General features: G+C 39.8%; 1 long non-coding RNA gene across 1 annotated transcript; it reads right to left on the bottom strand.

Moving 5' to 3' along the window:
• Positions 1-374: 374 nt before the first annotated feature.
• LOC118485647 lies at positions 375-2,507 on the bottom strand. The gene is made up of 3 exons (XR_004877219.1): positions 2,004-2,507; positions 1,009-1,090; positions 375-536 (listed from the first exon to the last, which is right to left on the bottom strand). It is a non-coding gene; the product is annotated as an uncharacterized LOC118485647 (long non-coding RNA).
• Between the last annotated feature and the right edge of the window lie 12,652 nt (positions 2,508-15,159).

Here is a 15,159-nt window from a genome sequence, read left to right as displayed (position 1 = left end):
ATAAATAGACCTCAATGTTCACAACTTAAACACACCTCAAACACACTTCTCTGATAATTTCTGAAGCTCCCAAGTGTTCTTCTTTAGTTCTAAGTCTTACACCAAGTCTCTGTAAGTATGCCACACCTTCTATGGCTTTGTTTTTGCTTAGTTTAGCCTAAAAGTCAATCCGTCGTAACTAACGGTTGACTTTGCGATAACTCACAAATGGTTCAGTGAATTGTCGAATCAAAAGTGGTTATGTGTTGGTATTTATGTGGGTAATAAATCTCTAAAAGGGTTCCCACTGATCACCACTCTAACTGTCACACCCCAACCGATGGCGGAAACATCGGGATGAGACGAACAAATCGCTCAAAAGCATCATAACACTATTGTGACAATATAGTTTAAATTCAAATTTCATAAATAACTAAAATGTCATACAAGATTCAAACATAACAAAATTTTATCAAAAATAATTCAAGACATTGCTTATTCTAGATAGGTTTCTAGGTTCATCCTAGCTTGTTTTCTTGATCACTGCGTCTATCAACCTGCAACATGTATTAAAATAATGTCAACAAAAAAATGTTGGCGAGCATACAAGTTTGAATATATAACATAATAGTTTAAAAGTTTAAAAACTCATATCCAACACACAAACATATAACAAGTTTCACCATGCTAGCTAACGCAGTCCAAGTGATAGCCCAAGTTTCCAATGCGTTAAGTGCCTTTCCCAAAGTTTAACGGGAAGTTATATGTCTCATCCTAACAATGCCCCAAAGACTAACGGGGAGGTGCATTACCCCTATAGCGCTACCATTGTTAAGGCGGAACTACACACAGGGATTAAACGTTCACATAGCATAAAAGTCTCAAGTATCACAAGTTTCATGTTTCATGTTTAAATGGATAGAGTATGTTTATAATAAGTTTCGAGTGTCAAGTGTCAAGTGTTTTTGATATAGAATACATGTTGCATCCCAAAAGTGTTTAAAACAAAAAGGGATCGAGTATACTCACTTTGATTGCGTATGAGAATCCCTTGAATTATCGCACGAGTAAAGATTTAAGAAAATCCAAGAGAACGAGCAAAGCGATTATCCTAGATATTGAAATACCACATAACGATCTAGTTAAATAACAATTTCTAATTTATAAGGGCCTAATTATGTTATAAAGTTGAATTATTGATTTATTTGATTAATAAACTTTGCTTAATTAGTTATAAAAATATGGTTTTAAATAAATTGTTTTACTTTTATTAAGTTATTTTTGATAGATAGTCAATTGTAAATAAATTGTGTTAACAAAATAATTGTTTATTAAAAGAGTGTTGTGATAAAATAATGAATATATATGTAAAAAAAAAACAAAAGAAAACTCTAGCCAGACACGTGAGGCGCATGGATCAAACCAAAACTTAAAACATTAATAATAAAAGTAAATAGATATTTATTCATTTGAATGGCTTAATGACTGAATCAAGTAGAATAATTCTCCTTTCATAAAAAAAATGTTAATATTTGTTTTGGATATTATTTTGTTGGATAACACATCTGTGAAAATAATATTAGGAAAAAGATTTTTGAGTAGAGATAAAAAGGAAAAAAGGTATAATAGTTTGGAAAATTTTATGTTTTTTTTTTAATTTCATATGTATACACAGTAACAGTAACACCATCTTCTTCCATAACACTTACCCAACTCAAAGAAAACCCATCCCACTATTTCCTTTGCTTTTGCTAAAAACCCAACAGTAGTAACAAATAAGTAATGAATTCAATGGAATGAAGGCAGTTGTAGTAAACTTTACAATTTCATAACAAGGATCTTGATTTTATTAACATTTTGTCATCTTCCTTATAAAAAAAATAAAAAATAAATAAATAAACATACGTAAACTGTGAGTTGTGAAACTCACATGTTTTGTTGTTTAAACAATATAAGAGAGTTAGAATGAAGTAAATATCGACTGATGACTAAACGAAAATCAAAATGGACAAGAAAATTTATACCTAACGCAAGACGAGTGAGTCCCCGGTGACGATACAAGTTCCGGCCTCGGCTTCATCTTTTAGGTGTAGCGTTTATTGGGTGGAAAAGAGACAGACGTGAAACGTGGCCAACAGTTAAGCCCGACGCGAACCCGGTTCTGGCGAGGTCTCCGATGTAGAACACATGAACACGTAAAGGAACGCCGTGGGTTTCCAGTCATCTTCTCCGTTCTCCGGCGTGTTGCGAGGTGATATCCGTTGCGGGTTTGCGAGGAGGCGGGGTAGACGAACAGAGAAGGATTATGGTTGAGTGACGGTGACGATTACAAGGCTTGAGTATCGAACATGAGATGTGAATGCTCGATGTGTTCTGGCGGCGGCTTCACATCTCCGGCAAGATTTCGGCGAGTGTGTGGGTGGTAGGAAATGATGTTGTGGTGGTGTCGAGTTCTGTGAGTTAAGGAAAAGGATTTAGTTTGTTATAAAGGATCTTTGCTATGGTTTATATAAGAATGGACGGGATGGATGAAAATAAAAAAAGAAAAAGAAAAAGAAAAAAAGAAAGTTTCAATCAAAGAAGAATGGATGAAATAAATGTCACATAAAGAGGCTTAATGGGGTGGTTGAGTTGTTTGGTGAGTCGGGATCTCAAGGGTCTACGGTTTATTTTATTTTATTATTATTTTTTTTTCATTTTTAATTGTCAAGTTTTGCAATCTAGCCTCGTATATTTAACTTGCTAACTTAGTTATTAACTTAGATAACTTAAACAACCAATATTAAAACCTAACAACTAACTAAGTTTAACTTAAATCTAACCAGTTTATTTTTATAAAACGAACAAAGCTTTTCAATTGTAAATCTAATTAATTTAATTAATTAAACTAATAAATAAATAACCATATTGATAGTTATATTAAAAATTTAAAAGAAAATCTTTCGACGGTTATTCAATTCACGAAAAATTTCTGAGCTTCAAGGATTAGGATCCAAAATTTCAAAACAGGTCAGATTTTGGGAATCCAATTTGACGGATGTTACACTAACTAGTTCAAATGTCGAGTCAAACGCATGCTTAAAAAGTCAACAGAAAGCCGTTTTTGCGAATCTTGCATAATCTGTAATGTATATGCTATGAAACATGTTTTGATGATCATAAAACATGATATTAAGTATATAAACTTGTCGAAACTCGTTTGATTCAGCCATTTGATATATTGACCCGGTTCGGAGCCGAATGTCGCAAAGTTTGACTTTTGCTTTGACCTCAGTTCTGACCCGTTTTAGTGCAATGTAGATATGCCTTAGGACTCTCTTAGGACCAGGTTACATGATGGTATAAACCTCTGTGACCGGTTCGTTGTTTGTCCGAGTCTTTTACGCATTTCCGTTAATTACTTAAAAGTTTACCGTAACGCCCTTTTTAAAATAAAACGAGTATTTCGGACACGTGAAGGGATCATAACCTTGCTTACTAAATTCTAAGCATGTCCCTAAAGTTTCACACCAATCCGAGGTCTAGAATGGGAATTATGCTAATTAGCGCATTTATAAGAAACTTTTGAAATAAACGGCGCAATTAGCATAACGCCTACCTAAACCAAGATTTCGTCACCAAAACTTTTACCCACTGTAGTAAAATAATATTTTGGGATTTTTAAAGATTTTTAATCAATTTTAACCTGCTCATAACCTGCGGTTATGGCTACGGTTCGGTAAATACCGAATATGCCCTTTTCGGCCAAAACTTGAGTTCTACAAGGTCTTTTGACCCGATTCCAGTTGCTACTGATTTTAAATAATAAATAAGATATTTTAGACTTGTTAAACTGATCGGGAAACTCAGGTTTCCTGTAGAACTCAGAAATCCCTTTAAAAGTCTTTAAAATGACCGGAAAACCCCTACGGGGCGTATAATGAACTAAAACTCGTTACGGGCATTATGGAAGGTATCCTACTGATACCACAACCTCTTTAAAGTATATTGACTTAGGAAAACAGTGTAGGACTCCTACGGTTACCCGTTGCGCCTATTGCGCGCACGGTTCGACTTATGTAACTAGTTTACATAAATTAGCCGATACGGGTCAAACCATATCATTTTGACCCCAAAATCCAGAGTGTGAATATTAAACCCATACAAAACAAGTCTCCGAACTTGTTGGGTCAGAATCACACTCCATTCTCGGTTTTCGCCTTTCACGCGATTAAACCGTATCGATCCCTCGAAACTAACCGGTCTAGGCTACGGCTAATATAAAGACCCGTTAGGAGTCTAATAGGTTATTTTAAAACCTTCGTTCCAGAATAAGGAGCCCCAGTAAAAGATATCAGTGATTTAATTGATTAAGGAATATACATTGCAAAGGTAAATACTTTTAACTTATTTTCCCTTATACGGGCTTGGGTTACGGTATATAAAATACCGCTTGATTGAGCATCAAATAATTCCATCGCTTAGGTGGTTAATTGAATAGTTTGATCGGCTCATTTAAACAGTCTTGTTACTTAAAAGCCTTTGGGGGGTTAATGACCATGTCCCGGATATCCTTGGCATCATTTTACGAAATGGCCACGACCTCGACACCCGGGTGTAGGCGTACACCCGGTATGATGTCTATACTATTGAAAGACGTAGCCGATGGTTTACCCACCTCGGTTTTACGCAATGTGGTGTGTCTATTGATCTTTAACCCGGCACGATCCGGGCTACTGAACGCAAAGAAGGAACATGTAATTCGTTCACAAGATTATAATTTTAAATAATTCTCCCAAGTTAAACAAACATGTTTATGCCACGTGCATCCAAACCAATTTTTAATCATTTTACAAAATGAGTCAGTTGATTGTATTTACCAGTGTAAACTGACATATTTTCCCAAAAAGATTAAGTGCAGGTACTACACGTAATTGGCTGGTAATAGCTCCCTAGCATCTAAAGAAGTCTCGCAAGCTTGATGTCTATCTGTTGAACAATATTTTTATTTATTTTGATCCATCCTGTGGATATTATTCAACTCCTTGTGATACATTTGATATTACAGTAAATGGTTGAATTATATTTATCTTTATGCTTCCGCTGTGCATTTATATATTGTGGTTTGACTATATTGTTGCCAACTACGTCACGGTAATCCCCCACCGGGCCCACCGGTGATACACGTGGAAATCGGGGTGTGACAGGTTGGTATCAGAGCCAACATTGAGTGAATTAAACACTATCCTAATGTGTTTAATCTCAGTGACACAATTGCACATACTTGAGTCTAGACAAGAACATAGGACAAATTCGAATTGTTATTCCAAATTTGTCTTTTCCTTTTTATTATGGTATTTAAAGTTTTAAAAAGCAGGAAATATGCCGCCAGTGATATTCCGAGGAAGAGGAAGGGGAAGGAGAGGCAGAGGAGAGATCGTTACTCATCACGATCACGAAGCCGGACCTTCAAATACGCGAGCTCCTTCAACCACAAGGAGTGAAGAACCGCAAAGGCGAAGAGACCTTTATGAACCTGCGAGACATTCCACCTCGCATAGCTCAACGCCATCATACCGGCACTCATTCGGGCCAAATTCCGAGAATGACCCCAACAACCCGCAACCCTCCTTCATACCTCTACAGCGTTCGGTATCACACCGAAATTTTGACGACCCTACTCCATACTTCAGAGGTCAGTTTAATCCAGCTGACTACATCCAGGAGCCTTCAGGCTTTGTTCCGTTAGGACCACAAGACCACTTCTCCGAAGATCATATGGACGAGGATACTGATCCGACAGAACCTGCTCGTGGTACGCCCACGCACCCAATAGAAATCTCTGATGGGTCATCCTTCCATGGTGCACCCTATCAGGGACCAGATAGCTTCATGGCGTTGTTTAATCAACACGAGTGGTACCATACGCCACAGTCATCACAACAGCCGCAACATCCGCGAGATCCCTCCGAGGATCCACATTTCGTGGCAGTTACGCCACCACCTCCGCCACCGGCACAGCCAGTAATGCCTGATCCGCCAAGGCGTAGGAGGACAAATGCCCGTATGTCCACACGAGGAGGAGGGGATTTCCACTTCAGCACCCCTCGACACTCTAGTAGTAGCCACTACCCGCCACTATAAGAAGAAGGACCTTCAAGTCCTGTACAGGAGGCGAACTCCGCACCAGCTGCACCAACTTCGCCACCATTTGGGTATGACCACCCAATACCTGCGTACACGGGTCCAACGGCTTACAACCCGTTCAAACCGTCATCACAAGCACATTACAACTACAACTATGAGCGCGACCCATATGTGGTGTCGGCCAGGTATAATACACGATATCCCGACGGAGCTCACGGGAACATGGGAGCACCGGACTACTCAGCTCATGGGTATCCAACACCTCCCAGACCTCCAGTTCCGCAACAGGCGCCACAACCACGTTTCTCTCCTCCCGAACAAGAAGAAATACTCCACCGTTTGAGCCGTGTGGAGAGAGAATTCGAGGAAGAACGTAAGAGCCACCGAGGATTCCTCAAGGGCTTAGCAAACCTACTAAAGGGCAAGAAGAAGAAACGTGACCATTAGTCCTTATGTATGTTCTAATGTAATGTTTATTTTAAAAGAAGTCCCTGCGTGGACATTTATCGTATTTCAGTCCCTACGTGGACTTATCTTTTAGTCCTTGCATGGACACTTATCTTGTATTAGTCCCTGCGTGGACTTGTCACTTATTTTAAAACCTCTATGTAGGTATGTACTATTTAAAAGTCCCGTTTAGGGCGGTGTGTAATCGTATTAAAATTTTGGAATGTTATATTATAAATTTCATTTTGTTATCACTATATATGAAATAAATCAAAACATTCCTTTTAATTTGATCTGCCTAAATAAAGAATCTTAGAGTGAAAACTAGCCAGGTGTCTTTTAAGATCCGGCCAAGATGGTAAGACCTAATTAAAAGATTCTGATTCCCTGTTAACCTCTGTAAGCATGTTGACAATCATGACAGATGTGATTCGATAAAGTCACACACGTCATTCTTATACAAGAATCCTTTAAAGGATTCCAAAGCCCAAATTAATGATATAATAAATCATGGGTTAAATCATCAATAAAGATGATCACTTGTTAAACATCCATAAGTGATGTAGTGCCTACGAGCCATACATATTGTCATAATAGGGCAAAGGACAGTGGTGGTTTAGGACTCCCTGTCAGAAGGAGTGAAAGGACTACGGTTCAAACCTTCAGACCTTGATTCTCTGTAATCTCGGCTAACATTATAATAACGTCCTCGTGACTAGGCTTTTATGCCACTAGCAATATTAATTGTAATTAGGATAAGTATGTTCAAATCCTAAATGTAAAGTAAGTAACAAATTAACCAAACATGGTCTTCAATACCATGGTTAATGAATTGCCATAAAAGATAATTCAATGATAAACTCCTAAATAGAATTTTCATTATCTTCTGCAGCAGATACAAGCTACTATGGCGAATCCAAATGGAGGAAGTAGTCATACAAATGAAGATGATTATGATAATGCCCAAATAAATTTAACGGGCGCTCAACTCAAGGCTCTTGTCGACAATGCTGTGCAAGCAGCTCTGGATCAATAATATACAGAATCCCGAAGCAGAACAGTTTCCAAACCACCATCAAAGCCAAAGACACACTCAAAAACCCACAGCAAACCACTATCCAAACCTAAGAAGGACGACGATAACCACTCGTCCAAGCCCAAGAAAGACGACGACAACCACTCGTCAAACGAAAATAGTGTTCGTCGCGAACGGGAGTATACTGATGCTTTCCGTGCCAGGGGCTGCACATACAAGTATTTCGTATCTTGTAAACCCCGAGACTTTACGGGGGAGAAGGGTGCCGTCGAGTGTATGACATGGTTGGACGAGATGGACACAGTTGTGGATACAAGTGGCTGCGCTGAAAGGGATGTAGTGAAGTTTGTGTCACAGTCATTTAAGGGCGAGGCCCTAGCTTGGTGGAGGGCGCTGGTTCAGGCCTCAGGAAAAGTTGTGCTTTACAGCATGACGTGGGAGGAATTCGTTTCTCTCATCAGGGAAAATTACTGCCCTCAGCATGAGGTGGAGAAGATAGAGTCCGATTTTGTGTCATTGGTGATGACAAATCTGGACTGCCAGGCCTACTTGACGAGCTTTAATACGATGTCTCGCTTGGTTCCTTATCTAGTCACCCCGGAACCAAGGAGAATTGCTCGTTTTATCGGGGGGTTAGAACCCGCGATAAAGGCTAGTGTGAAGGCCTCTCGGCCAACGACCTTCAGGTCTGTGACTGACCTCTCTTTGTCCCTCACGATGGACGCGGTCCGACTGCGATCGCAGAGGAACAAAGAGGCCGAAAAGAGGAAGCGTGAGGATGATACCTCGCGAAGGTCAGGAAAGAAACACCGTGACGGTGATGGCAAGAGAGGGGGCGAGTCAAGAAAGGATGGGCAACAATCGGGAGAGAAGCCCAAATGCAAGAACTGCCAGAAATTCCACTTCGGGAAGTGCAGGCTTGGGTCGAACTCACAGTCGCAGTCAAAAACGTATGCTTGTGGACTGTGCAAGTCCAAAGACCACAAAACTGTGGACTGTAAGAAGATCAAGGACGCAACCTGCTACAACTGTAGTGAGAAGGGGCACATCAGGAGCAACTGCCCCAAGTTCGCCAAGAAGACTGAAGAACCCAAAAAGAACAACGCTAGAGTCTTCAAAATGGATGTGAAGGAAGCCCTGCAAGACGACAACGTAATAACAGGTACTTTTCTCGTGAATAATATATTTGCAAGAGTACTTTTCGATTCAGGCGCTGACAAATCCTTCGTAGACCAAAAATTTTGCAAACTGTTGAACATGCCTATTAAAACCCTAAATGTAAAGTACGAAGTAGAGCTAGCAGACGGCAGTGTAGAAATCGTCTCCACTATATTAGAGGGATGTATGATATCCATTAAGAACCATTGTTTTCCTCTATCTCTACTTCCCTTTAATCTAGCTGGTTTTGACATCGTTCTAGGCATGGACTGGTTAGCGCACAATCAGGCCCAGATAGTCTGCAATAGAAAACAAATTGTGCTAAAGACCCCGACTGGCGAATCGCTCACCATTCGAGGGGATACGCAGTATGGGTTGCCCGAGAACGTAACCATGCTCAAAGCTTCGAGTTGCTTAAAAAGAGGTTGTGTCATCTACATGGCACAAGTGATTATTGAAGAATCCAAAGCAAGGATAGAAGACATTCCTGTCATTTCGGAGTATCCAGAAGTTTTCCCTGAAGACCTACCTGGGTTGCCACCAGATAGGCAGGTGGAATTCAGGATAGATATCATTCCTGGAGCAGCTCCCATTGCTAGAGCACCCTACAGGCTAGCACCGACTGAAATGAAGGAATTGAGAACCCAGCTGGATGAACTGTTAGCAAAAGGATTCATCAAGCCTAGTTCGTCTCCCTGGGGAGCACCTGTCTTGTTTGTGAAGAAAAAGGACGGATCGATGCGTCTGTGCATCGATTATCGTGAACTCAATAAAGTCACGATAAAGAATAGGTACCCATTGCCAAGGATCGACGACTTGTTTGATCAATTGCAAGGGGCTAGCTATTTCTCAAAGATCGACTTGAGGTCGGGCTACCATCAGTTGAAGGTCAGAGATGAAGACGTACACAAAACAGCATTTAGGACTCGTTACGGTCACTACGAGTTCCTAGTGATGCCTTTTGGGCTCACAAATGCACCGGCTGCGTTCATGGATCTCATGAATCGCGTCTGTAAGCCGTACTTGGACAAATTTGTCATCGTTTTCATCGACGACATCCTTATCTATTCAAGGAATAAAGCCGACCATGAGAAACACCTACGATGTATTCTCGAATTACTGCATCGCGAGAAACTCTATGCCAAATTCTCTAAATGTGAATTCTGGCTACGAGAAGTCCAATTTCTTGGACATGTCGTAAGTGAAAGTGGTATCCAGGTGGATCCCGCTAAGGTAGAGGCGGTCATGAATTGGCAAGAGCCAAAGACGCCCACAGAGATCCGTAGTTTCCTGGGATTGGCAGGATACTACCGGAGATTCATTGAGAATTTCTCAAGGATTGCTGCGCCTTTAACTTCTCTAACCAAGAAGAAGGAAAAGTTTATTTGGGGCCCTAAGAAGCAAGAATCCTTTGATATTTTGAAACAAAGGCTGAGCAACGCTCCTGTGTTGACGCTACCAGAAGGTACCGAAGAGTTCGTAGTTTACTGCGACGCGTCACACACAGGCATGGGGTGTGTGCTCATGCAGAAAGGCAAAGTGATTGCCTATGCTTCACGACAGTTAAAGGTGCATGAAAAGAATTACACCACCCATGATTTGGAGCTGGGTGCCGTTGTATTCGCACTAAAACTGTGGAGGCATTATTTATATGGAATCAATTTGTGATCTATTCAGATCACAAAAGCCTTCAACATTTGTTCAATCAGAAGGAGCTAAACATGAGGCAACGCCGTTGGATGGAGACCTTGAATGATTATGATTGTGAGATCAGGTACCATCCCGGCAAGGCGAATGTAGTCGCCGACGCCCTGAGCCGGAAAGAAAGGATGAAACCCATCCGAATCAATGCGAGGAGGATGGAGGTAAGGAATAACTTGATTGAAAGGATATTAGCTGCACAACGAGAGGCTGTGTTAGAAGCTAATTATCCTAAGGAAAGGTTAGGAGTAGCTGAGGAACAGTTAACTCTTCACAAGGATGGACTTTTGAGATTGAATGGACGGATATGGGTTCCTATTTATGGAGGACTACGAGATGTTATCCTCCAGGAAGCCCATAGTTCCAAATATTCTGTCCATCCTAGAGCAGACAAAATGTATCAGGATTTAAAGGCAAATTATTGGTGGATAGGCTTGAAAAAGTCTGTAGCCGCCTATGTAGCCAAATGCTTGACTTGTGCGCAAGTCAAGGCTGAACATCAAAAGCCATCTGGCTTGCTACAACAGCCTGAACTTCCTGAATGGAAATGGGAGTGTGTAACTATGGATTTTATCACCAAGTTACCAAAAACGAGCAAAGGAAACGACACAATATGGGTTATAGTCGATCGACTGACTAAGTCAGCTCATTTCTTACCCATCAAGGAGACTTATAGCTCCGATACATTGGCCCAGTTATATGTTGATAAGATTGTCGCCTTACATGGCATACCTGTGTCTATTATCTCTGATCGAGATACTAGATACACGTCTCACTTCTGGAAGAGTTTTCAACAATCTTTGGGCACACGTTTGAACTTTAGTATGGCTTACCATCCTCAGACAGATGGTAAGAGTGAGCGTACTATTCAAACGTTGGAAGACATGCTGCGAGCATGTGCTATCGATTTAGGTGGTAGTTGGGATAAGAACTTACCCCTAATCGAATTCTCCTACAACAATAGCTACCATACCAGCATAAAGGCTGCGCCTTTCGAGGCATTATACGGTAGGAAGTGTAGATCGCCTGTTTGTTGGGCGGGAGTAGGAGAGGTCCAATTATCGGGACCAGAGATAGTTTTCGAAACAACGGACAAGATTGTCCAGATTCGGGAACGTCTCAAGGCTGCCCGTGATAGGCAGAAAAGCTACGCTAATCCAAAGCGTAAGGATTTTCACTTCGAGGTAGGTGAAAAAGTGCTACTAAAAGTATCACCCTGGAAAGGGGTGATGCGTTTCGGTAAGAAGGGTAAACTGAGCCCGAGATACATAGGACCTTTCGAGGTTATCGAACGTGTCGGGTCAGTTGCCTACAAGTTGAACTTACCAGAAGAGCTCAATGGAATTCATAATGTGTTCCACATCTGCAATCTAAAGAAGTGTTTCGCTGATGACTCATTGGTGATCCCACACACAGATGTGCATATAGATGAGAGCTTGAAGTTTGTGGAGAAGCCTTTGTCGATTGAAGACCGACAGGTGAAAAAGCTCCGAAGAAAACATGTGCCAATAGTTAAAGTTAAATGGGATGCCAGGAGAGGTCCCGAATTCACGTGGGAAGTTGAATCCACGATGAAAGAGAAATATCCCTATTTGTTTGAGTAAATATCGGGTCGAGATTTATTTTAAGGGGGTGAGGATGTAACACCTCGAAATTTTGTGTCCAATAATGTATTGACACGTGTCTTAAGTTTACACGTGGCGTTTCATATTAAATAAAGGACTAATGTTGACAAACCTTGAAAGTATGTAAATTCGAGGGTTATAAATGTCAAACAAGGGTAAGTATACTGTATAGTAACCCTAAATGGTGCTCGTACCTTCAAACGAATAAATCATGGATCGTACGGAAGCGAAACACGGAAGAAAGTGAGAGATTACAAGCTACAGGGGTTAACTGTGTCAACATGTTTAATTATACCTCTGAGTGACCCTTTGACATACCTGAGGCTTTGTAACAGTAAAATACGCTCACTAGAATATAATATATAAATTCCGCGAAGTTCCGTTTTAAAACGAGAAAGTTATGATCAAATTCGTACGAGAAGGGTTAAAAGCGTCAACAATGAAAGTTAAGGCTTTCCGAATAATTAACAAAAATAACCGGGGACTTAACAATGCGGGTAAATAACACGAGGCCCTTAGTTGTAAATAATCAAGGGCCAAATCGCAAAGTTACCCCTTCAAACCCGAAAGGTCAGGTTAATAATTACAGAAGATTTCGTTATTAATTACCAAGATTTAGGCAATCATTACAAAAGATTTAAAATCTTTGGAAAATAACCCTCTCGCGGGCCGCGTTACATTTTGGGTTAAGTTGAGGCGGGCCGCGAGCCTTATATTTGTACGCATCTGATTTAAACCTTCAGGCGGCCCGTGTACAAAGTGCATGGTTCTTCCATGCGGGCCGCGTGAGACGCCCAGATGCAGAAACCTTGGACTTGCATGCCTTTTGAACTTGTGAAGGATCAAATGAGCAATAAGTGAAGCATGGGTGCCCCCTACTCGACCCATAACACCTTAGGACACCTGCCCATCATCCATGATCACTTGTAGACCAATGTGTGATGATCTAGGAGCTTGTCTTGCACTATAAATAGACCTCAATGTTCACAACTTAAACACACCTCAAACACACTTCTCTGATCATTTCTGAAGCTCCCAAGTGTTCTTCTTTAGTTCTAAGTCTTACACCAAGTCTCTGTAAGTATGCCACACCTTCTATGGTTTTGTTTTTGCTTAGTTTAGCCTAAAAGTCAATCCGTCGTAACTAACGATTGACTTTGCGATAACTCACAAATGGTTCAGTGAATTGTCGAATCAAAAGTGGTTATGTGTTGGTATTTATGCGGGTAATAAATCTCTAAAAGGGTTCCCACTGATCACCACTCTAACTAGTTCAAATGTAATTCGTTCACAAGATTATAATTTTAAATAATTCTCCCAAGTTAAACAAACATGTTTATGCCACGTGCATCCAAACCAATTTTTAATCCTTTTACAAAATGAGTCAGTTGATTGTATTTACCAGTGTAAACTGACGTATTTTCCTAAAAAGATTAAATGCAGGTACTACACGTAATTGGCTGGTAATAGCTCCCTAGCATCTAAAGAAGTCTCGCAAGCTTGATGTCTATCTGTTGAACAATATTTTTATTTATTTTGATCCATCCTGTGGATACTATTCAACTCCTTGTGATACATTTGATATTACAGTAAATGGTTGAATTATATTTATCTTTATGCTTCCGCTGTGCATTTATATATTGTGGTTTGACTATATTGTTGCCAACTACGTCACGGTAATCCCCCACCGGGCCCACCGGTGATACACGTGGAAATCGGGGTGTGACATGCATATAAAATTCAGGAAGGTTATATACGCTGCGTATTGACCTATACGCAGCGTATATAAACCTGGCAAAAATTTGATACTTCAAACCTACCAAAATGACCCCAAATTTGCAGATGTTTTATCTACGCTGCGTATAGGTCAATACGTAGCGTATAGGGTTAACCCTATACGTTGCGTATTGACCTATACACAGCGTAGACACACCTTGTTTTCTGTGCAATGATTGGTTATCGGGCACTGAGATCTATGGTTTATCTACGTTGCGTATAGGTCAATACGCGGCGTATAGGGTTAACCCTATACGCTGCGTATTGACCTATACGCAGCGTAGATAAACCCTGATTTTGCTAGGGTTTGGTGTGCCAATAGACGTTTTAGTGTGCCAATAGGCACACCCATGACATGAGTTTATGAATTATTACTATATTTGATGGGCATGTTGCGCTTGTTAATAATTAGGGGTAAACGGTTGTTGGTTTTGTTATTATTTTTATCCAATACTAAAGGGTTGTTCGGCATCTCACATACATTATATTATATTATATAACAATATATTGTACAATACGTCGTGCAATGCAATCCTCGAATAAAGAAATATAAAAATAAAATAACAAAAACACTTTAGGCAAGCTAAATTTAATTTTCCAAACCCGAATCATTTTCATTGTCCGATATGATTATAAAACAAAGTATCAATCATAATTAGATAAGTGTTGGCTCAAACAGTCGTGCTAAATTGATGTTTGAGGAAAAGATAAAATGGGTCATGTGTGGTTTGAGTCATTTTTCTTGTTTACTTTTCCATCACAAGACATTAATTAATATGTTATTCGCAAAAATCGTTGGTCCCATCCGAAGCGACTAAACTTGTCATGTGCAACAATGATGTTTACACTTTTGTTTTTATAAGAAACAAGTAATTGAAAACTATCGTTTGTGTTATAACTTAAAGAAACAAAACAAGTGTCATTTTATGATAAGCGAGTACTATTCATTGAATCAATATCTTATCTAGGCGTGTGTATGAGTCGGTTTTGGCTAAAAACTATAATAATATCCGCAATTTGGTTAACGGATAACCATAACCATAATCGATTGGTTATGATGGTTTTGGTTAATCGGTTTTGAAAGTTATAGCGGGTCGGTTATGGGACGGTTAATCGTGAATTTAGCTCTAGTTAAAAATAGCTCAAAATTTTTTTGGCCATGGAATAAATTGTTATTACATATTTCTATGTATTAGTATATGACATGGTATTAAAAATATATATAATCTATAATATTAATACCAATTACTATCAAGTTTTTTAACAAAACAATATGATATAATCCATAAATTCAAAAAAAAAAAACATTCA

Source organism: Helianthus annuus, chromosome 13 (assembly GCF_002127325.2).
Source record: "Helianthus annuus cultivar XRQ/B chromosome 13, HanXRQr2.0-SUNRISE, whole genome shotgun sequence".
Classification (NCBI taxonomy): domain Eukaryota; kingdom Viridiplantae; phylum Streptophyta; class Magnoliopsida; order Asterales; family Asteraceae; genus Helianthus; species Helianthus annuus.
Note: the sequence above shows the minus strand (reverse complement) of the source record. Positions and strands in the feature narration are given on the sequence as shown.